Source organism: Pleurodeles waltl, chromosome 2_2 (assembly GCF_031143425.1).
Source record: "Pleurodeles waltl isolate 20211129_DDA chromosome 2_2, aPleWal1.hap1.20221129, whole genome shotgun sequence".
NCBI lineage: Eukaryota > Metazoa > Chordata > Amphibia > Caudata > Salamandridae > Pleurodeles > Pleurodeles waltl.
Window position 1 is genome coordinate 821,912,469 of NC_090439.1, and position 14,073 is coordinate 821,926,541.

Sequence of the window (14,073 nt, forward strand, 5' to 3'; positions counted from 1 at the left end):
TTCTGAGTGCAGGGTCCAGGTGCAGGCCAGGGGTCCAGCAGGGCAGTCCTTCTTCTTCTTTAGTTCCTTTCTTGTTGAATTCTGGAGGGGATCTGAGGTGTGGGTGCAGGTCTGCCAGTTTTATCCTTGCTCCTGGGTGAAAAGCAGGGGGGCCCTGGTTCTCCAATCAGGGACAGGGTCGTCCCCCTGTGATGACCACTTCCTGGGAAGTGTGGCAAAAATCCATCCCAGAAGGCAACAGTCTCTAAAAATCCAACATGGATGAATCTGATTTTTGGAGGTTACATCTGGCTGAGCCCACCCACTGGTGTGGCTAAAAATCATAAACACACCCCTCTCCTGCCCTCTCCTAATCTAATCAAGGGGGCACCTAATTGTGTGGGGTTGCAGGATGTGGGGGTGTTGCTGGGAGCTGCAAATGTCCTTCTCTGCCTTTGAAGACCAGTTTGGCAGCCCTCCCCCTTCCTGCCTCACCATCTGCTGAGGGGAGATTCTCTCCCCCAAGCACATTCCTTTGTGTGAAGCCTGGCCACTTCACACCTCATCAAGGCAGCCTGGCAGAAGCTGCTGCAGGCTGGCCAATCAGAGCACAGCAGCAAAAACAATGCAGAGCTGAAATTGGCAACTTTTTAGGTAAAGTCTAAACTTTTTACCTGAACAAGTTATATTAAATCCAACAACTGGAAGTTGTGGGATTTATTACAACAATCAATTTGATACCAAATTCTTGGTATGTAACATTTAAGGAGACTTTAAAATTAAAAATAAAGTCTGCCCATTCTAGCCTATGAAGGCCATTTACTTCAATGAGGGAAAAGCGAATTTGGCTGTTTTTACCTCACCAGGGCTTATAAATCTATTTTTATAAAGTCCCTGCTTATAGTTACATGGCACCCAGCCCTAGGGGCACATAGGGCACACCTTAGGGGTGACTTATATGTAAAAATAAGGTAGTTTAAGACTTTGGAAGTACCTTTAATTACAAAGTCGAATTTGCATATAACTTTAATTTAAAAGCAGCCAGCAAGGCAGGCTTGCTTTTAAAATGACACTGGGCACCTCAGCAATGCACCTAGGTGTGCACCACCTATGCTGTGGTCCCTAAACCTACATGCCCTACCAAATACTAGGGACTTATAGGTAGGTTAACTTAGCCACTTATAATTAGCCTAATTTGCATATCCATTTTACACAGAGCACAGGCCCTGGGACTGGTTAGCAGTACCCAGGGCACCTTTAAAGTCAGAAAAACACCAGCAAAAAGTGGAAAATGGGGGCAAAAAGTTATGGGGCCTCTGCAATCAGCCCTGTTTTCTCACACAACCCCCCCCCCAGCCCAGCACCCAGCAGAGGCTACTGACAGCTGTCAGTACCCAGAACCACACCCTAAGCTCTCCACTGACAGGTGGCTGAGCTGCTTTAGGGGCAACTTTGGGGTCCTGGCACCCCTCTTGCTGTCTAGAGTAGGGGGCTACCACCTCCTGTGGCAGACACCCTCCTTCCACTCTCCCTTCTGTCAGTGCAGGGGCAACACCTTGCATCTGGACAGCTGCCTGACTACTCAGGACTTCCTTGGGGTCAGGTGAGGCCTCACCAGTGCCAACTCTGGGCTCCCCCCTTACTGGGGCAGAAGGCCCTTGGCTCCCTGGAACTCTCTTTAAGAGTGGCCTACCCTTCCTTTTCTTCTTTCCTTTTCTTGGGGACCCCTATCTCCTAACTACAGGGGCTGACTCCCCAGGACTTTGGGTTGGGGGTGCGCCCTGGGCGACCACCCCATCTGTGACCAGACTCACCTGTGGGAGGTCATTGCCCAGGATACAATCTAGGGGAAGGTCAGCACTGACTACCACCCTAATCCAGTCAAGGATACCCTCCCTCTCTAGGGGCACTATGGCTACAGGTTTGGAGGTGACCTCCCCTGTGGCTATCCTGACTTTCTTTGTCTTTCCTGGGACATACATGTCTGGGGTCACTAACCGGTCACTCACTATAGTGTGACTGGCACAGGTGTCTCTCAGGCCAGTGGTAGGGATCCCATTCACTTGAATGTGGTGGAAGTGCCTACTCCCACCCTCAGGGATCACCAGCTTACCATCTGGTCCTGTCTCCCAGCTCAATGCTAAGAGGACTTCATCATCTGAGGAATCCTCCTCTATGGCTACACTGGACAGCCCAGTGCTAACCACCTTCTTTGGACAGGCTGCATCTCCTCTGAAGGGACCTGTCTGCTGACAGTCAAAGCAAGCCCTACTGTCCAAGAGCTTTTTTAACCCTGGGTCTAACTGTCTCTGCTGGTCAGAGTGGGAGTGGGATTTACTCTCCTCCTTCTTAGGGTTCTGGGGTACAGAGGGAGTCTCTGTGGTGGGCTTACCACCTCCCTCCTTAGGTTTTTGGGGACCTGTCCCCCCCTTCTTGGAGTCTCCCCCCTGGGACTTGACAACCACCCTGGTTCTCAACCACTCATCAGCTGCCTCCCCTAGCTCTCTAGGGTTGGTCTGCTTAGAGTCCACTAGATGCTGGCGTAACCTTTCTTGGGTACAATTGGTCAAGATGTGCTCTCTCATGATCAGACTGTATAACCCCTCATAAGTATCTACTTTGTTACCAATAATCCAGCCCTCTAGTGCCTTTAGTGAAATGACCACAAAGTCAACCCAAGACTGGGTACTGACCTTCTGGGTGTCCCTGAACTTCATTCTATATTGCTCTGGGGTCAGACCAAACTTCTTGGCTAAGCACCTCTTCATACTAGGGTATGAATCTGCCTCCTCCCCCCTTAAGGTCAGAAGCCTATCCCTCCCTGAGTTGGGGACCAACTCCCACAAAAGGGAACCCCAGTATTGAGGCCTAACCCTTCTCATTTGGAGTGCCCTCTCAAAGGCACCCAGCCACTTATCTATGTCATCCCCCTCTACATAAGCAGGAACTACCCCCTTGGGTAACCTGGGGCAAACTCCCCCACCCATGGACACCTCAGCTTCTTTATCGCTGCTTCCATCTCTTTTTTCTTTGTATGCCCACTTTTTCTTTTCTAGGGCCAGCTTCTCTGCTTCCAAAGCTATGTATGCTAGCTGGGCCTCCAGCTCTCTTTCTCTGATGGATGGGTTCTCTCCCCCTGAAAGGACCCCCTTCCCACCACTAGCTTTGGATCTGCCCCTAGTGACTGTATTTACTGAGGACCGTTCTTCCTCATCCTCACTTGGGCTCAGATGCCTTCCCTCCCCTGAGTGGTTAGAGCTTGCATCCTCCCTTCTTTCTCCCTCCTCTGGAGCTTCTTCTGACTCTACCTCTTTGGCCTCAGCCCATGCTGTCAGGGATGTGATCAGGATTTGCTTCCTGAGATCAGTGGTTGCAGGCAACCCTCTTTCAATACACAACCCCCTAAGCTGGCCTACTGTCAGTGTGGGTAGGCTAGCCAGATCAAGCTCTATGGTTCCCTAGTTTTGTGTCAACAAAAACTTTTTGCAAAAATTGGAAACAAGAATTTAGAAAAATTACAAAAATTCAATAATTGAAATTAATCCAAATTAAAAATTAAAAACAATGTTTGCACTAGGACAATTTAAAGGATTTTTAATTTGTTTTACCTATAACTGTAACGTGATATTGAACACAAGTACAGGATCCCGTCGCTGCTTCCAATTATGTTGGAAAATGGGTTATTGGTAGGGAAGGTAGGTACCTACACCTAGCAACAAGCCACTAACCTCCACATAGGTACAGTTAGGTCTCAGTAAATTAATCCCAGCTCAACCCTTGGTAGCTTGGCAACGAGCGTCAAGGCTTAACTTAGGAGACAAAGTGTAAAGCATTCAAATATCACAAAACAGTAATTAAATAAAACACAGGAAACAGTTTAAAAATCCAAAACCAATTTATAAAAATAGTTTATATTTTTATCTTTAAAATGACACAAAAACGATTAAAATCGGTTCAGGGGAACCGGAGATATGAATTTTTAAAGAATTATTACTTTTCTAGCGCTTAGAAACAAAAAGCGCCAATCGGGTCATCTGGTTGCACCTCGACCGGGGCAAAGTCAAACTTTCAGGCCGACCGCGATGGAGCCCTGCTCGGCTACAGGTCGCGGGAGGCCTCGGTTAAAAAGTTACCTTCTGACTTAGTCTTTATTTTGAAGTTTTTCTTCACCGGGACGAACCTGCCAGTTGAATCCGACCTCCTGGAGCCCTTGTCCGGATACGCGATGTGGGTTTCCTCGGTGGAGACTTTTACCTTCGGACTTAGTCGTTTTTTCGAGATGAAAATCCTTCGACCGGGGTAAACCTGGATCTTGATCCGACGTCCATGGAGCCCTTCTCGGATACGATGGCTGGGAGGTCCCGGTCAACTTTTTACGTTCGGACTTAGTCTCTTTTTTGGATGTTTTTCTTTACCGGGACGAACCACGAAGTCAGGCCGGGTCGCGGTTGAGGCAAGCCGGCTAGAATTTCCGCGGCGGGTCGGTCCCTCTCTGGAGCTTTTTTCCAAAAATTCTCAAATCTTTTCCCAACTTCTGGGGCTTCACCCAGATGTTCTTTTAAGGTTCTTTTGGGGTCCACAGCTCACCCCAAGGGTCCAGAAGTTCTGTGATGGTCCTTGGGGGGTGCGGACTTCAACTCCCAGAATGCACCTGGCGCAAACTCCTTTTTGGCCACTGGACAGTGGTCAGCTGGTCGCTTTCTTCAGGAGTTGGTGCAGGGGACTCTGGTTTAGCAATTTTTCACCTGTAGCAAACAGGGAGTCCCTCCTTGAACCAGTTGAAGCCAGGCAAAGTCCTTCTTGTGGTGAAGCCCAAGTGTGCAGCTGGTGCAGTCCTTCTGAGTGCAGGGTCCAGGTGCAGGCCAGGGGTCCAGCAGGGCAGTCCTTCTTCTTCTTTAGTTCCTTTCTTGTTGAATTCTGGAGGGGATCTGAGGTGTGGGTGCAGGTCTGCCAGTTTTATCCTTGCTCCTGGGTGAAAAGCAGGGGGGCCCTGGTTCTCCAATCAGGGACAGGGTCGTCCCCCTGTGATGACCACTTCCTGGGAAGTGTGGCAAAAATCCATCCCAGAAGGCAACAGTCTCTAAAAATCCAACATGGATGAATCTGATTTTTGGAGGTTACATCTGGCTGAGCCCACCCACTGGTGTGGCTAAAAATCATAAACACACCCCTCTCCTGCCCTCTCCTAATCTAATCAAGGGGGCACCTAATTGTCTGGGGTTGCAGGATGTGGGGGTGTTGCTGGGCGCTGCAAATGTCCTTCTCTGCCTTTGAAGACCAGTTTGGCAGCCCTCCCCCTTCCTGCCTCACCATCTGCTGAGGGGAGATTCTCTCCCCCAAGCACATTCCTTTGTGTGAAGCCTGGCCACTTCACACCTCATCAAGGCAGCCTGGCAGAAGCTGCTGCAGGCTGGCCAATCAGAGCACAGCAGCAAAAACAATGCAGAGCTGAAATTGGCAACTTTTTAGGTAAAGTCTAAACTTTTTACCTGAACAAGTTATATTAAATCCAACAACTGGAAGCTGTGGGATTTATTACAACAATCAATGTGATACCAAATTCTTGGTATGTAACATTTAAGGAGACTTTAACATTAAAAATAAAGTCTGCCCATTCTAGCCTATGAAGGCCATTTACTTCAATGAGGGAAAAACGAATTTGGCTGTTTTTACCTCACCAGGGCTTATAAATCTATTTTTATAAAGTCCCTGCTTATAGTTACATGGCACCCAGCCCTAGGGGCACATAGGGCACACCTTAGGGGTGACTTATATGTAAAAATAAGGTAGTTTAAGACTTTGGAAGTACCTTTAATTCCAAAGTCGAATTTGCATATAACTTTAATTTAAAAGCAGCCAGCAAGGCAGGCTTGCTTTTAAAATGACACTGGGCACCTCAGCAATGCACCTAGTTGTGCACCACCTATGCTGTGGTCCCTAAACCTACATGCCCTACCATATACTAGGGACTTATAGTTAGGTTAACTTAGCCACTTATAATTAGCCTAATTTGCATATCCATTTTACACAGAGCACAGGCCCTGGGACTGGTTAGCAGTACCCAGGGCACCTTTAAAGTCAGGAAAACACCAGCAAAAAGTGGAAAATGGGGGCAAAAAGTTATGGGGCCTCTGCAATCAGCCCTGTTTTCTCACACCATTCACATATTTTCACTACAAAGAAATAGCAGGGTTATGATGACAAGCCCATATTTAAGTTTGTCCAGCCCTCAATCAATTACCCGGCAAGGCTCAGTACTTTCATCAGATATCGACGGACCCCCAATATAAACAGGCACCTCCTCCTTGTAAAGCTAGTCATAAAGAAAGAAACAGGGACAGGTGCGTGTAAGATTAGGCATGGTTTGTGTGTGTGATGAAAGGTTTTATGATGTGTTGTGCCTTGATACTAATCTCATTCGGCCACTGGGAAAGAAACTGGCCGAACAGGTTTGGCTTCAGGCAGTGGAGTCAGCTTGCCCAGGTCACAGAGGAGTCAGCAAAGATGTACGTGTCCTTCAGACTCGTTTTCGGCATTTAGTCATTGGCCTATGTGAGGGCAATCACAATATGGCTGTAGTTTAAATGGAACACGAGGGTTCAGGACGGAAACTCTGATATTCGGGTGATTTCGTTACCCGAATACGAATACAATGCTTGTGCATACTATTCTAATCATTCTCGGTCTGCTGATACCAAAATCGTTGTGATACGACAGTGTTTATAACACGGGTCCAGAATTTTCAGTACCACAGTCTGCTGCAGCCAATTGTCAAGTCTTTGCAGCTGACTGCATGTCTGATGGAGACTGCAGCATGGGCTGGTTCAGTTGTTATTCAAAGTGCTCCACCCATCTTCGTTGTTGGACTTCGTTACCCATGATTGTCTTCCCAGCTTTGTCCTTAACAGGTCTTTTTGGCTTGCTATCACTGCCAGATAGTTTCATTGTCATGCTGTAGAGTTCTTTCAAGTTTCCTTGGCTTGCTGCTTTCTGGGCTTCTGTGTCAAGACCACTGATGAATCTTTGTTTGTCTGCTCTTAGGCTTCTCTTTGCTTTTCTGTTGGTTTTGGAAGTGGTGTAACTACACTTGATGGCCCCCCTGCACAATACATCCAGGCCCCCCTCCAAACGTACTCAGGAGCTTTCAGGCCAGGGTATTGTGCTGGGGGGGCCCCTGGAGCTTGGACCTCCCCACCCCAGAGGGGCTGCGGGAGCCTTTGCTATGCTACTGGGTTTTGTTGTATTCACATTGAGCTTTTGCTCTTTCTGTTGTTCATCTGGTGTTAACTGCAGATTTATTTTCCTTAAATTCTTGGATTTTGCAGAGAGTCTCTGTGGAGATCCATTCTCTATCAAAGCCATATTTACAAGGTCCTGTGGTGCAGGAATCTTCAAAAAAGGAGACTGTGTTTACTGATTGCATGGCAGACTTGGTAATAAATGAAGTACCGAGGGTATCAGTGATGTCAAATACAATGAATTAAATAATAAAGGTTGTTCACCATTAAAAGTTCATAACCACCAGAAGCACAGAGTAAATAGTAGCAATGACAGTCCAATTTTCATTCTGAAATGAACAGAGCCATCTCGCACCTCAGTCTACCAACAGTTTACTGGAACGTTCACAGATAATCCTTGCCTTTAGGGTGGTTTTAAAACTGAATGACAATTAAATCAGTGTCATTCATAACTGCATAAATGGGCATTAACTGGATATATTTTTTTAATGTACCACCTTTCTTTTTAGGAGTGTGGCAATATGTTCTACTTAGGAGTTCTGAGAACAAGTTCATGATTGGTAGAGGCATACATCAGCTCTTTAGGAATCTAACTTTTTTAGCAGACTTTCACAATCATAACACTTGACATGGTGAGGCATAGGTTAAATGCTTCCGTTTTACTTGTGGACTCTCTGACCACGGGAGAGATCATGGGTAGTAATTTGGGAAACAGTGTTGAAGATGGATTGGGAGATAAATCGAATGCAAGAAGATTGTCCTCTAAAATATAACACGCTTTATCATATTGGTTTTGAAGACATTGAGGGGGATGAATTGACTCAGGGTGATCATGTCCATGAGTAGGTTAGACTCATCAGTGTCTGAAAGGAGTCACTCTTGTGGCATGGCCCAACCTTGCATAGGCGATGGTGCTCTCAAATCCTGGGCTTGCAAATTTGTCAGTCACATAGGTCAAACTACTGACTGGGTTGATGTTGTTGATGTCAGGAGTGTACACATATTCACACTCTGGTTTTATAATTGTTATTTCTCATGCAATATAAAATATAATCCCCAAAAGCCACAAATCTCATGTCTATCGTTGGACCAACATTTGAAAAATCTTTTTTAAAGAAAAGATTGGCTGATGAGTCAAGGAATTGCAGCTAACATTTGTGTGTGATCTTCAGGTCATGAGTTTGATTCCTAGCAGGTGCACTTCTGCCGTTCTCCCTTCAAGCACTGATCCAGTGAGTGCCATGTAACTGGAAATTGTTAACGCCTATTTTTAGAGCACTAAGAAAGCAACCAGTGGTTTTAAGCTCTAAGCAGGAACAAGTATTTACAATCACACCTATAGCTCAGGATGCAATGGAAAATACATTGAATGCACATGAGTTGGCACAAAGACTTCCCCCACCTCCAATCTGAAATACGTAAAACTTCTATACCTTCAGAACACTCCCAGAATACCTCCCACAATCTGATATGAAAACAGAGAATTGAGAGTCTTATCAATCAAAAGGAAAAGGAGAACATATATTAGCATAAATGACTTAATTGTGTTAAATACTTTCGGTTTACTAGGGAGAGCACATATAAATCCAAGTTAAAATGGAGGGTAAATGGTGAACCTGACAGCAAACATGTTTTTGTGCTAAATATGTAGTCTGGAGAAATTACACATTTGGTCTAAGTAAATGAGTATTTTTGTGTGCACAACAGGTATGACTAAATAACACAGAATATGTGAGGAACATTATCGGCTGTTGGCATACTTTTAGCTATTGGCTACCCAGTGTCAGAAATTGAATTATTAACTTATAGGGGGATGATCCAGACCAACTTAACAAATACTATATGGTTATGACAAAACACATTTCTCAGAGCATCTCTGCTGAACTGCTGTTGGCTATCACTTAAGCAGCACACAGTCCCCAGAGAAGTACATACAAAGTTCTAGCAGTGCCAACTTTTATTAAGTAAAGACTCCAACACATTAAAAGTCCCAAAATAGAGAGAAAAATAGAGAGAAAATTAATAAGAGGAACTGTAGATTTAAATGATTAAACATTTAAAACAAAAATCAATGAGAAATAATGCAGTGAAAATCAGAAGGAACAGTTTGTAGTTGAATGGGACATAGACACGATTTCAGACTGACCGAGATAGAGCAAATAGTTGGATAAATAAAGCAGTTTACGTCAGTCCAAGTTTTTATTTTCTGACTTAGGGGCTGATTGTGAGTTGGCAGTCCGACCATCAGACCACCAAACCCACGGGGGTGAGGCTGCCATCATACCGGCAGCCTCACCCCTGTCATATTATGATGTTTCCACTGGGCTGACCTGCAGAGACATTGTATCACAACGTCTCTGACGGTCAGCCTGGCAGAAATAATGCCTTGGCATTGGCCTCGGCTCCTTTGAGGGAGCTGCGGTCATTGCCATTGCACAACAGTACGCTTGGATTACACACTGTCCACAGAGAAGATAGTGCACATTTTGCGGGTGCTGGCAGGGAGGACCTGCACTGAATAACTTCATATTAAAACCCAGCAGGAGGGGAGTTCCCACAGGAAAAACAAGGAAAAAAGATCTTCCTTTAAAAACACTCACCCACCAGGGTTACACCTTGGTGGCATGCCTCATCACTGGGTTCATCCTGTTCTGCGGTTGAACGGGGCATGCTACAACCTACGGGATACCTGGGAGCACTTGTTTCAGAATATTGTTTCATCAATGTGAGTCAGGTGAAGGGAAAGATAGGAGAGGGGGTGTCTTATAGAGGTTAAAGATACCTTCCTCCTAGTAGTTTCAATACTTTAATAGATGCCCTAGTGGTGGTATGATTAAAAACAGAGGGCACTTGAAAGTAAGGTATGTAATGTACCTACCTTCTTGGTCTACATGTTTCAAAGCCTACCCCTAGGCTTATCAACAGGAAACAAAGATGAATCCCTGGTTCTACTTACTTACTTTGTTACAGGTTTATCTGCTTGTGGGTGAGGAGCCAAAAATGAGCAAATGACATCCCAAACTTGGAAAACACTTGTGGTTTTCAAAGTTCAAGCAATGAGTGCTGATAAATTATCATGATAGTATTCTGATGACTGTGGCCAATACAAGACAAACTTAACATAGCATACAGAATAATACACGAGGTTCAAGGATAGCATACTTTGTAGGTTACTTGCTCCAGTATCAGGGATTCACTGGTGGGGGACAGGTGCTTATAGTCACACACTATTAAACTCTTGAGAGCAAGTCGGCTTCCGTACGTTCAGGCAACGTGTTCCTATGTAAGAATACGTCATGGTACTGGACTGCTAACCTGAACAAAATGGCAGTTCTCCTCAGCCATCCATGATCTCAGCGTGGACCTCCTTGGGTGTCTGAGACGCTGTCTGTAAAAAATGCTATTGTGCTTGGTTAAGATGTAAAAACATCTATGATCCAGTTTGGCTGAACAGTCTATTAATACTAATCACAAAAGATAGTCAAAAAAATGGTATCCATATAATTGAAGGAAAAATGCTTTAAGGAAAAAACACTGCATACTGAATGGACACACCCAGTTGACCATATCTTATTGATTGAAGGTGCTATGCTCAAAATTTAATGATTTTGTGATAACCAACACGGTTGCAATCATGATATTATTATTTCATCAGCTGGCTCCATGGTATCTGCTTATTCAACCCCTTCAGATGCATGGCAACCCGAAAACCCACCCTTGCTCTCTTTCACTGGATTCACAGGTATTGGTGTCTTTTAGATGTTCCAAAATAACACACTGGTAGTCCTCAATTGTGTGGGCTTTTTCTTTATAGTGGGTGGACATCTTCATGCTGGCACATCCACACCTCATGTTGCTGAGATGTTAGAAGATTCTAGTTCGGACTTTGTGAGTGGTCATACCAAAGAAATGTAAATTACAGGGGCACATTATCAGATACACTACTCGTTGGGTGTTACAGATGGTAAAACCTCTGATGTCCCTTGTCGTGTTGTTATTAAAAGTAAGATGGCATACATTGCTTCTGCCACATGGGTAATGTTCTGCTGGCTGGAGTGAGTAATTTATTCCTTCTGTTTTTTTATGTATTTGTCAGGGATGGGTTTGCATCAGCTTGTCTATCAGAAAATAGGCTTAGGAATATTTGGGGAACCACTAATAAGGATACCCTAATGTTTATTGACAATCTTGCTCATTAGTTTGGAAGTTATATTGAATGTTGTGATGCATATTGGTCTCTCTTGCCTTTCTGTTTGAGGAGGGATGTCCAATAAAGCATCTCAATTGTTGTTGTGAGCTCGTTTCATGGCTTGATTGATTATCCTAGGTGGATTTTTACTTGCCTCCAGTTTAAAAGCTAGCCTGTTAGCTCGTTCCTTGTAGTCATCTATCTCTGTGCAATTCCTTCTTAGTCTTAGGAACTGTCCAAAAGGGAGGTTCTCCCTAAGGTGACGGGGTGAAAGCTGTTGCATAAGAGTAAACAGCTGTGGGTTTTTCATGAGTGGTTGTCTTTAATGTCCCTTGTGTGGCTATGATATTCAAATCCAAGAAAACTATTTTTCATTGCTCAATGTGTGAGTAAATCTCAGAAACTTGTCCTGTCTATTCAACCATTCTAGGAAGCTTCCAATCAACGCTGCCCCACCTTTTTGTGTGACCAGTATGTCATCAATGTATCTTTTCCACAATTTGATACTCTGTCTGTTCGGACTAAGAGCACTCAGGATCTTGTGTTTTTCAAGATGGTGGACATAGAGGCCAGCTATGCTTGGTGCAAAAGTGCTTCCCATGCTGGTCCCATGTTTCTAAAGGTAGAGAGTTCCCTCAAATTCAAAGAAATTCCTTGCTAATGCCCAACAGCAACATTCCATATCCACATTCCATGGTGTTTGATACTCCTAGTGTACTTCAGAAATGACCTCCTCAGTTATTCACAATGTATCTGTGTGAGGGAGACTGATGCACAAGCTTTCCACGTCCAATCCCACTAGTATCTCAGTCTTTGTTACAAAGGGCATGTCTTTTATAAGATGTAATATGTTTTTTTATCTTTAAGGTAGGTGCCCGCGTTAAAGACTATCGGTCTCAAAAATGCATCCGGAAACCGGGATAGAGGTTCTAGAATGGAACCTATACCAGATATTATCAGTCTGATTGGTGGTGTCTCTCGATTCTTTTGAATTTTAGGGATAGTTTAGAAATACGGGGTTCACCGGATTTGTATTGATTAGAAACTCTCCTTCTTTTTGGGAGATCCAATCGTGCACTAAGGCTTGTCCTACCATGCTGCTTATCTTGGTTCTCCAAAACTCAGGCATCATTACGAATCTGGCAGTCCATGGACCGCCAGACTATCTGTAGCACTCAGACCGCCGCTGACAGGGACAGTCCAACCTGCATTTCCGCAATTCTTTGCATGGCGGTCACACCTCCATGCAAAGGCTGGCAGAATGGGGGTGTTGTGGGCCCCAGGGGGGCCCCTGCACTGCCCATGGCATGGGCAGTGCAGGGGCCCCCATGGGCAGCCCTGTCGTGCTTTTCACTGCCGATTACGAGCCAGCGTCAATGTTGTGGTGAGTAGTCTGCAGGGCCAGTGGGGAGAAGCCCTGTTTCCGCCTGTTGGCCCAGCTAAAAACTCATATTAGGGCCAGCGGGCGGAAAACCGGAGTGGCCCTCAGCTGGGTCTTCCTTGAGTTTTTCATAATTACGTTCATCACCCAATAGTCTCAGACATTCTTTGTTGTAGGCTCCTATGGTTTGGATCCCAATGGTTCCACCTTTATCTGCTGGTTTTATGATCATGATCATATTGTTACTCAGTTCTTGCAAGGCCACTTTCTCTTCCGTAGTGATGTTATGGAACACTCTTAGTGTACTTGGGTTAATCTCAGTGATATCCTTAAAAAACGCTTTCTCAAAGGACAACATTTCTACGGGAACTGATGTACTGAGGGAGTAAAAGTAGTCTTATTTCTTAAGACTGTGTCTCCCTGGGTTCCTGCATCCACAGGTTGACCTTCAAAAAATGCTCTTAACTTGATTTTGCTTATGAAATCATTAATCTCGCTACTCAGCCTAAACTTATCCAAGGGGGCTGTGGGAAAAAAACCTAAACCCTTCTCCAGGACACATTTTTGTTAGTCAGACAGTCGTGCCCGCAAGGTTGTCGTGATAATATGTACTCTCCATCGCCATGCTCCTCGTTGTCATCCTCCCTTGGTCTTGATCGGGAGCCCATTGGACTTGGGGTTGTCTTGCCTCTTGGGCATCTCTGGCCTGATCCTAAAAAAGAGGGGAGATATTGTGAGAAATTATCACCCTGAGGTTGAGCAGTGGCCCCCTTTTGGCCCCCAGCACTGGCTTTCTGCCAGCCTTTGCATGGCGGTGAAACCTCCATGGAAAGGCTGGCAGAAAGTGGACTCAAAGTCAGCATGGTGGTGCTGTCAGGGGCACTGACGTGGTGATCACGACTCGGACTTCTGCCACCCCATCGGGATCCTTGATCCTGGTGGTGCCGGCAGTCACCTGGCGGTCTGACAGCTAGGGTTAAAATTTGGCAGTTGGACTGCCAGGAGTGCGGTGGTCTGGCCACCACCATTGGTTTTGGCAGTCTGAAGACCGCCAAACTCACTATGAAGCCTTAGGGTATAATTTGAGTTTGGCAGATGGGCTGCTCTACCTCAACCATGGCAGAACATTTCTGTCTGTCAGATTAGTGGATGTGCATTTTCTGTAAAAAGGGTTCCATCCAACATGTCCAGCACTCTCCAAGGCAGAGTTATGTCCACTAGTGCTGTTTCCTTCTTTCCAACTTAACTGCTTTATTGCACTACTTTGTGTAAAGGGGGCATTCCAT